The sequence below is a fragment of the Neophocaena asiaeorientalis genome, unplaced genomic scaffold (genome assembly GCF_003031525.2).
Source record: "Neophocaena asiaeorientalis asiaeorientalis breed wild unplaced genomic scaffold, Neophocaena_asiaeorientalis_V1.1 scaffold550, whole genome shotgun sequence".
Taxonomy (NCBI): Eukaryota; Metazoa; Chordata; class Mammalia; order Artiodactyla; family Phocoenidae; genus Neophocaena; species Neophocaena asiaeorientalis.
The window spans coordinates 2594028-2604879 of NW_020173396.1; the positions used below are offsets into that span (position 1 = coordinate 2594028).

General features: G+C 42.0%; 1 non-coding gene across 1 annotated transcript; it reads right to left on the minus strand.

Moving 5' to 3' along the window:
- Window positions 1-2382: 2382 nt before the first annotated feature.
- LOC112400967 (U6 spliceosomal RNA) lies at window positions 2383-2488 on the minus strand. The gene has a single exon (XR_003003495.1). It is a non-coding gene; the product is annotated as a U6 spliceosomal RNA (small nuclear RNA).
- Between the last annotated feature and the right edge of the window lie 8364 nt (window positions 2489-10852).

Below are 10852 nucleotides of genomic sequence, written 5' to 3' on the forward strand. Positions count from 1 at the left end.
TCCAAAATAGCCTCATTGAAAGATTTGTTGTAGAAGGCTAATGAAAGATTAATGATATAAAAGGTACCTAAAACAAACAAAGTTTAAGGATGACATAACTACTGCTTCCCTCTGTCCTCCTTTATTTGAGTACTCATCCTAGTAATCCTCTGTCTGGGTTGCCTTTCCACTCCGAAGAGACTATTAAATGGTTACTTTAGAAATGGGACCACCTGAGGCTGTAGGCGAGAGGCTGTAGGTGAAACTATTCAGATCAAAGGCCAAACTGAGGACCATAATTAAAGAATTTCTTAAACCCAGGGAGCATCCTCAAAAGTTTTTGTAAATGGATTACCAAGATGAGGGGCCACCAGTCTGACTAAACTCCTAAATTTAGCTGATATTCAGAGCCTGATGATAGAAAAAAAAAAAAAATTATTTTTTGACCTCCTCTGAGCTAAAATGAGGGAAGGAAAAGCATTCCAACGTAGGTGAATTGGTATGTCATTCCTTTGATAACGTTAGGGGGGTCACCCAATTCTTTGAGGAATTAAAAACAGCTATCCTTGTTTTACAAATCTAGTCTTTACAGGACTAGAAATGTGAATCCAAAATCAATCCCAGCCTACCAATCCTTCTACCACTCCCTAAACCTCCCCTATTTATTTTAAAAGGCCTTTAAGTATTGAGAAAGGTCAATAGAGTCGTCATTATTTAAGTGTAATACTTGTACCTAGGTTTACTAGAAATCAAATAAGATCTTATTATTCCTGTTATTAAAATTTGTCAGCAAGAAATATAACTTGATAAGATGAAACTTTTAAGTAAATTAAATGTAAATGAGATAAGAGTTTTTAGGTGAACTCTTTAGGAATAATTATGTTTTAGGACTGTCTACTTAAAATATTTTCTCTAGATTTTTGGTGACTTGAAACTGCTAAATGAAGTTAAATGATGGGAATTCATTGAATATTCAGATCATTTCCAAATAAGATACTGGAAAATTAATTGCTAAACAAGTCTAAGTTTACCTACTTTTGTCTTATTAGAGAAAAACTAAGATGTTTAGGTTCCTTGGACATGTCTTATACCCCACTGAGGAAAGAAATTAGGTTATAGAAATGTTATAAGTTTGCCAACCAGAATGTGCTGATAAGACAAACAGTTCATAATTGCTTACTTAGTTTTTGCTAGAAACTAAGATTTTTTAAGGTTAAGAATTCTAATTAAAATATGCAATTAAAACTACTAAAAATTAGTAAGTAAAATAAATATCTTTGTATCCAAGGAAAAAGAAGGTGTAAGGAATGGAAATGTTTTTTTGTTAAGCGAAAAGAAAGTAATTTTGTCCTAAAGCTGGTTATTTCTAAATGGGGAGGAAAATAAGGGACAAATTAATATGGATATAGAAAGTTGTAGAAGATTTGTGAGAAATAAAAGAATCTTTAGAAAGGAATACTATGTGTAGTCAGGGCTAAGGTTAGAATAAATTTAAGTAAGCAAATTTTAATGTTAATGTGGTACAAAACCTGACTTCGGTTTTCTCTCTGTTAAGAGGACAAAGTTTTCTTAAAATATTGATCGACTTTTTTTTTTGGGGGGGGAGGATTTTATTTATTAAAGTTTTTATTGGAGTATAGTTGATTTACAATGTTGTGTTAGTTTCTGCTATACAGCAAAGTGAATCAGTTGTACATATACATATATCCACTCTTTTTTAGATTCTTTTCCCATATAGGCCATTACAGAGTATTGAGAAGAGTTCCCTGGGCTGTACGGTAGGTCCTTGTTAGTTATCTGTTTTATATATAGTAGTGTGTATATGTTAAACCCAATCTCCCAATTTATCCCTCCCCCCTTCCCCACTGGTAACCATAAGTTCTTTAACTGGTAATCTGTTATAATTTTCTTTTGAAATCTTTTATTGTCACTTTGACTAAGTGAATAAGTACTATTCCACAGTGACCCATGATACTATTTGACCAGGTGTTTTGAAACCTTTTTGGTATTTTGACAAAATTTCCAAATATCAAATTCTAATTGAAGTTCTTTTGACCTCTAGCTAATTTTGGGATGCTTCAGAGAGGACCCCTGAAGCATCTCAGAGAGAGGAATAATAAACTAATTAGGCTTATTTGCTATGTTAAATTACATAGAAAGCATTGTCAAATGAGCGGCGATAAACCTTCTTAGGTTATATTGTATGGGTAAATATTATTAAAAAGATATTCTAGAAATTATATGGAATTTCTAAAAATCTGATATGTCCTGGTAAAATGTTATCAGTTATAATTCTAGTTATTATCTTTTTTTTAACATCTTTACTGGAGTATAATTGCTTTACAATGTTGTGTTAGTTTCTGCTATATAACAAAGTGAATCAGCTATATGTATACATATATCAAAAATATGGAATGCTTCATGATTTGCGTGTCATCCTTGCACAGGGGCCATGCTAATCTTCTCTGTATCGTTCCAATTTTAGTATATATGCTGCTGAAGCAAGCACTCTAGTTATTATCTTAAATGTTGTATTCACAGCATTAATCAAGTTTCTTTGTTAATTGCATTGTAATCAGATCTTTAACTGTGCCTTTTAAAGTGTTTTGTCATTTATGGACCATTATTGTTTTATTTTGATGCTTTTGCAAAAAATGCTTCATCTTCAAGAAGAGTCAGAGAAATGACTTTTGGACAAGTACAGGTTTCTGATAACTTTCAGATCATACTGCTGAACTGGGTAAGAAATTAAAGAATTCTAATGGAAAACCTGATAGCTTCATAAAACTGTTAACAGAAGATTAAGATCAAGGATTAGTCACATAGGACTGAGTGAACTGATGAATATGGTATAATTTTTGGGTTTTGTCTGAAATACTACTGGTTTTAATCTGTGTTTTCCAGATATAAAGAAACCTTTCTCCTCAAGCTAATTATGACTTACAGCAATTTGGTAAATTATACCTTTGTAAGTAGAATTGAAACATTTATCTTTTCTCTCTACCTGATTCCTCCAGAAATTGGAAACTCTTATGTTCCCAGCAGGCTTGTCATCAGGTGAATAAGAAAGGCTGCCTCCTGGCAGGTGCAGGAATCTCGATATTTTGGGGAACTCAAGAGAGGAATCCACCCAAATCTATAGATATCACAAGCAGAATCTGATGGCAAACCAGATTGGTGTGGTTTTCCTGGACTTGAGAGGCCTTTTAAAAGTTCAGTTTGAGATTTCTTATAAAAAGTTCTAGCAGAGCCAACTTAAAAGAGCCTGTATGATCAATTACATTTATGTAAATGATCAGGCCAACTTTATTGAAACCAGACTTATTTTGCAAATAAGTCAGTCTTAATTTGGCTATATTTGGTAGAAATTAGGGCAATTTTAGAGGGGGAGAATTAAATCTCAGTGGACATTAAGTAGTAGTGTTATTGTTTTTGAGGGTTTTTTGCTGTGTGTGTTTATTGCCTAAGACTCACTGCTCAGATGGCTCCTTGTTGCTCTGTTACATTATTATAAAGTTTGTTCCTGAAGCTTAGCACAGTAATTTATCTTTGGATGAAGATCAGATGCCCCATGACCTGCAACCAGGAGATTATGCATCGTCGCAGCTTTTTCAGTATGCCACTCTTCCTCCCTAACTGCAGGATACAGTTCACTTTTAAAGGGGTTAAGGTGACAGCCTTCTAAGGGTCTGAAGACGCAAGGAAAGGGCTAGATGGCAAACAGGTACACTTAATTTCCAATTATAAAATATTCCTGGTGTGAAATTTTAAAGTGATGGAGTAAGGCGAGGCTATGGTGAGGAATGTGAGGAAAGTTTTCTGGTACAGCAGCACTTGCCTAGGAGAGATAACAACTGAAGATGTGTTTCTTACAGCTGGCTCTGACCAGCTGAAGCTGATAAAGGACCATGAAATTGGAGAGACCCTGGCACACCAGGCTCTCAGTGGTCCTAACTGAAGACTCTTCCTAAACAGTGAGCAGTGAGGTTTGTTTTAGCCAACTGTGTTTCTTTCTTTTATTGAAGTATAGTTGATTTACAATGTTGTGTTAATTACTGCTGTATGGCAAAGTGATTCAGTTATACATATATATATATATATACACATTCTTTTTATATATATATTCTTTTATATTATGGTTTATCATAAGATATTGAACATAGTTCTCTGTGCTCTACAGTAGGACCTTGTTGTTTATCCATTCTATATATAAAAGCTCACATCTGCTCACCCCAACCTCCCACTCCATCTTGCCCCCAACCCCGTCCCCTTTGGCAACCACCAGTCTGTTCTCTATGTCCATGATTCTGTTTCTGTTTCATACATAGGTTCATTTGTGTCATATTTTATATAGATTCCACATATAAGTGCTATCATATGGTATTTGTCTTTCTCTGTCTGACTTACTTCATTTAGTATGATACTCTCTAGTTGCATCCATGTTGCTACAAATGGCATTATTTCGTTCTCTTTTATGGCTGAGTAGTATTCCATTGTATATATGTAACACATCTTTATCCATTCATCTGTCAATGGACACTTAGGTTGCTTCCATGTCTTTAGCCAACTGTGTTTAGACCTGTGGATCCATTCTGTCCTCTCCAGAGAGATCCAGAGTACTGGATCTCAATCCTTAGTTAGCAATAACCACATGAAACCTGCTTCTGGCTAGCACTTTAAAAACTCTTTTTCCCTCTCAGTGAACTTCTACTTCATCACTAGCTTGTGTTCCTTCCTCTAGCAAGTCAGTAGACTTAGCTTTTTCTTTTTACCTATTCATCTATCCATTCCTTCATCCATTGTCCATCCATCTCTTCACTTATTATTTATTAGCTCTGGTGGTCTTTGTTTTATTTGTTGACAGGCATAAATAAATTAGTATATGTAAAGCACTGATAAGTGATAGCTACTATTATCTTATTCACTCACTGGTATCTTGTGTATATATTATAAGATCATGTCCCTGAAATATTTTAATTCTGTCTCTATTGGAAGCATACATGAATGAGTTATTGAGTTCAGCTGATAGAACGTTTCTAACCCAAGTTTGTAAGTGACGGTGTGGTGTTCAGGAAAGCCTCATTTGGCATCTAGAAAGATGGCTGGGAAGATTTTAAGCCTCTTCAGTGGGAAAGAGGCTGACATATTCAGGTCTAAGTTCAGGGTCAGACACTGACGTTCGAAAGACTCTTCATTGTGATTCTAACTTATGGACTTTTGAAAATTATAACTGACCTCTTTAAGAAAACAGGGTTAAAGGGTAGTTTGTTGGTATATGAGCATCTGTAAGGCCTGTTTCCAAAGCTCAGCATGTGCCCACATGTGCCCACAGGTACACAGCCTTGGCCTTGCCCTGTAAACTCCCAGCACAGCACACAAGTGTGGGCTCTTGTTACAAAGGAAATGGCTCTATTTCTCAGAGCAAAGAGGTATTGAGGACACTTCCCAGTAAGTGGTACAGAGCAAGGCCCTATTGTTTCCTAGACTTGCTGTTCTGTGTAACGGGAGGCTCCGGGTCCTGTCCCTGCCCACCTGGTCAGTTACTGCTGCAGTGGAAGCAGCCAGTCCAGGCTCTCCTGGTGAAGGCCAGCCCAGAGCCGACACCACCCTCCTCTCGTACTTGCCTGGGCTGCTGTGGCACATGTTTGAACTGGCCAATGAGGAAAGGTCATGGGCAATTTTGAATCAGCTGCCAAGTGCTGCAGAAACTTTAAGCACAGAAATAGACGGGGACCCTGAGGTCAAGACTCTAGATGCCACTGCCCTGCAGTCAGAGCACCTGCTTCTGCAGGTCAGGTCAAAGACCACTGGGGACTGCATGACAAAGATGGTAGTAGCGTCACTCAGATAGAGCCAGCAGTCCAGGCCATCACAAGCTGGGAACCAGCTCTGCTTCACGTGCGAGTTACTCCTCTTCTCATTGTCCTTTTAGTTGAAGTGAATTATTCACTTGGAATCTCTACTTTTGCCAATTCTCCAACTGGCATGGCTGCAGCTCCTTTCCCCAAACCAACACTGAAGAACCTGTAGAAGCAGGAAGGAAACATGGATTCTAAACATTAACAACAAACCACCCTCCCGCATTGTGCTTCTCCCTAAGGTTAGTGGCTTGAGCTCTCATATTACTGTCAAGAGAATGTCCTTTCCTCCCCTCGAAGTTCTCCGTCTTGCAATGAGTCCAAGGAACCCCAAAGCCCACTTGGTTCAGTTGATTTCCACTGAGCCCCATCAGTGCTGATCTGGGGCCCTGTGGGTCGTGTCAGAAGTTGAACCCAGGCCCTGCTCTGTGCTGCGGTGGTTGAGGCTCAGGGGTACAAACTGTCCTGTCTGCGGCCCGTGACCGGTCCAGCAGTGGTTGTTAGTGATGCGCGGGTGGGGGAGAAGGTCCTCCTCCCCAGCCTTTTACTGATGTCACAGCTTTTTGTCAACATCTCTTTGGCGTACACACACACATTCACACACACGGCCATTACCCCCAAGGCATCCCCGTAGTTCAGGAAGACTGGCTCTAACCCTGACACACAGGCCCTCCCCGAGAAGGCCCTGTCCTGGAGCCTGGTCCAGTCCAGACTCCATTGTCCCTCATGGGCTTGTCTGCTGGCCTCCTAGGCAGCTGCTCTGACCCACTGATGTGTTCAAATAACAATGAACCTCAAAAGGGAAGGGGTCAGGGGCTCGATCTGTACACCTTCCACATAACCAGATCTAGATGAATGCTGATGGCAGCCTTTGTGACCCCCTCCACCATGTCCTGTTTCACACGTCTTTACCGGGAGGTAAAGGCCTGGAGACATCTGCTCTGGACCAAAGATCTGTTTCAAGGGCTCAGTGGGACATTCAAATGATCATTCCTTTTGTTAATTTTTCTTCACCAAACAGTCCATTGCATGCATTGCCATTTTATATGTGTCTGTGGTCATTTTCAGACTTTGTAGGAACAGAAGAATTTTTCCAAAGAAAATGTAAAGAGCATCACAGTATTAAAAACACCAAAGTAGTTCTGTTCTGGCTGAAGCAGGGGGGTGACGCTGAGGGCTCCGAGCTCTGCTCTCTCGCCCTCCTGCTTTCCCCCTGCAAACCCCCTGCGCTCTGAGGACACCAGCTGAACAGTACTCACATCAAGCTTAGGATCTAGAATGAGGAACCTGAGTGTGCGGCCATCAGTCAGGGCTCCTGGCTGTAAGCAGAAAAGGAGTTTATTACAAAAACAGTGAGTAGGTCGCCACCCCCCTGGGAGGGACAGAGGACAGGTTTGCAGGGAGCAGCCCCACATAACAACACCGTGAAGACAGTGCTGTGACTGGGCACAGGGACCACGGTTCACCCCACTGCCACCACTGAGCCTGCACACAGGGCCCTGCTGCTGGAGCTGCGGCCATGGGGCCCCTGGAGGGTCCATCTGCCTAGGGTGGAGCCTGCAAAGTCCTTGCTTCTTCACTCTTCCAGCTTCTGAGTCGTGGTCTGGGGCAAGCGTGTCCCTTTGGAGGACGTTGTACCACGTGCCTGCACTTTAGCTTTGAGGAAGACTGAGAAAGTGGGTATTTGGCATTTTCAGCCTCTATTAATGTGAGATGGGTCTATTTTAGGAGGTTGGAAATTCTCCAAAAGGAGAAGGAGGTTCAGATGCTGGGGGAGAAGAGGGATGACAAATGTCCACTGCAGTAGCTCTGGCAAGTTGCTTTATTTCTGAGCATCATTCCTCTAGGAAAGACAGTGGCCCTTCTAGGTCATCCCTCCATCCATCAGCAAATGTTTCTTGAGAGCTGTTTAGTTATCTATTGTTTCATAGCAAACTACCCCAAAGCTCACTGGCTGAAACAACCATTTTAATATATCTCATCATTTTGTGAGTTGGGAATTTAGGAAGGGCTTAGATTATCTGAGAGATTCTTTGTTCCATGTGGAGTCAATCGGGGTCCTTTGGGACATTCACAGGGTAGCCGATCAGACCTGGAGCGTTCAAAATAGCTTCATCCATTTGTCTGCCTCTTTGGGATGGATGGCTGGAAGGCTGGGCTCAGCTGGCCTCATCTCCCTCCCCACGGGGACTCTCTGCATGGACTCTCCAGCAAGAGAGCTGGACTTCTTATGTGAACGCTCAGGGCTCCAAGAGACCAAGTTCTCCTTAAGAACTTGGAGCTGTCATAATGTCACTTACACCGTATTCAATTGGTCAGAGCAGTCTCAGGCTAGCCCAGATTCAAAAGGAGGAGAAATAGACTGTTTTTTTTTTAATTTTTATTTTTTTTAAATCTATTTATTTATTTTTTGCGGTGCACAGGCCTCTCACTGTTGTGGCCTCTCCCGTTGCGGAGCACAGGCTCCGGACGCGCAGGCCCAGCGGCCATGGGCCGCTCCGCGGCATGTGGGATCTTTCCGGACCGGGGCACAAACCCGCGTCCCCTGCATCATCACAAGGACCCTCAACCACTGCGCCACCAGGGAAGCCCTAGACTCTGTCTCTTGATCGGAAGTGTCAAAGAATTTGCAGTCATCTTTAATCCACAGTAAGAACCAACTATGGGGCAGGCGTATATAGGAGCGGGGCATACAAAAATAAATAAGACGTGGTCCTGTCTTCAAGATGCTCAGTCATATAAGGTTACATGAAAAGCAAACAAATGAAAGCAGTAAATGAGATCAATGCGAAAATGCATTGTAGATTGCGAAACAACGCTAATATGAAGGATTAGCTCTAAAACCAGGCTATAACAAACTCTTCTAATGCTCTCAAATATCAGAAATCATTTATTGACCGGTTTACCAAGAATCAGGAACTCAGCTAAGAGTTTTCTTGGCATAACTGTCCCCAGTTCTCAGGCCAACTCTACTGCTGCAACTTCTACACGGTAGAATCAATGCTTCTTGTTTAATTACACAACATCTTTGGATCTTGCTTTATATCAGCACCCATCACTCTCTGCTCATGGAAGCTATTTAATAGATGCTTCTCAAGATAGCCACACAGGCTACTTAAGAAGAGATTTTCAGTTTACAGTCACCCACCCAGTTATTCCTTGAAGGCTTGGATTTCTCCCTCTCGTAATTATTGCTTTAATCTCCTGAGCCACACAACAGCAAATTTTCAGGCTACAAGGCTGAAAGAGTTGAAGACATCTAAAGGTACAAAATTTAAGTTCCTACTGTGTAAAGAGAACTAGACAACAGACCACTTTGTGCAAATACAGTTTCTGCCTCAGAGAACAGTCACTCAGACAAGATTTTAAAACTGTACATTTACCTGATTGATAGTGACATGTAAAGATAGACAAAACTAGATTGTAGGAAATTTGAAAAGTAAAAACACAAAAGAAGTTACTCATAATCTCATCATCCAAAAATAGTACTAGTGGGCTTCCCTGGTGGCGCAGTGGTTACGAATCCACCTGCCAATGCAGGGGACACGGGTTCGAGCCCTGGTTCGGGAATATCCCACATGCCACGGAGCAACTAAGCCCGTGTGCCACAACTACTGAGCCTGTGTTCTAGAGCCTGTGAGCCACAACTACTGAAGCCTGCGCTTTAGAGCCCGTGAGCCACAACTACTGAAGCCTGTGCTTTAGAGCCCGTGAGCCACAACTACTGAAGCCCGCGTGCCTAGAGCCCATGCTCCGCAGCAAGAGAAGCCACCGCAATGAGAAGCCCGCGCACCTGAAGGAAGAGTAGCCCCCGCTCGCTGCAGCTAGAGAAAAGCTCACACGCAGCAAGGAAGACCCAGTGCAACCAAAAATAAATAATAAAATTTACTTTAAAAATTTTCTAAAAAAAATAGTACTGTTAACATTTTGATTGATTTCCTTCTGGGTATTTATTTACTTATTCATTTTCACTTACTGAAAGTAACAAATTTCATTTTTTAAAGGGCAGTTTTAGGTTTACAGAAAAATTGAGCAGATAGTAAAAATATTTCCCTTCTATCCTCCTTTCCTGTCCTATTCCTAACGTTCTGCATTAGTCGGCACAGTTGTTACCATTGATGAAGCAATTTTGAAACACTTATTAACTAAAGTCCATCATTTCCACTAGGGTTCACTCCCTGTGCCGTGCGGTTCCATGGGTTTTGACCCATGCATAAGATCATGCATCCACTGTGACTGAGTCGCACCGATTAGGTTTCCCATTTCTCTTTTGTATTGTCAGATCCAACCAGAATACACTTTAGCACGCAGCTGTTCTGCTTTTCACGTCAGAGCCTAACAAGCCTTCCTTTACCGTATTGCCCTCTGCCTCTTCTCTGCACGCCGATAAACTCAAACACCATAGGAGGCACCAGCCTACAGGTAACCATTCCCCTGCATTAATACTGTGGACGGGTTCTTCCCTCATCACATGGGATCTTTAAAAATCGGTTCGTGGAAATAGCTTTCCACGATCTAGATAACATTCAAGGAAGAACAAACACAACAACAGCAAAAAGGTTTAGAAGAAACAGCGCTGTGTGGCGTCCCCCAGCCCCTCCCAGACAAAAGGTTTCCGTCTGGGGCTCGTGCTGAGCGCCAGTTTCCTCGTGGCTGCCCGGAACCCGCAGCGGGGGATGGGCCTTCCCTGGAGGCCAGGGAAGAGGGGGTTGGCCGGCTCTCCGCTTCCTTGCTTCTCCGGGAAGGACTGCGCCTCAGCACCACTCCCCCTTCATTGCCATCCATCTGCGCCCCTCGGAGCCTTTAGATGTAAACCCGGCACTATTTTCTTTCGCCTTTAGGACTGGTTGGCTTCGTGGGGAGACGAGCAGTGGCGTTGGTGGAAGTGAACTCGGGCCGTGTGGGACGGCTGTAAGGGACATGCCCGTCGGATTACCCGACCAGGTCAAGCTGCTTTCCGGGAAACTTCAGACTGTGGAACGCTGTCCGGAAAGTTTTCACCGGAGGGCGAAAGC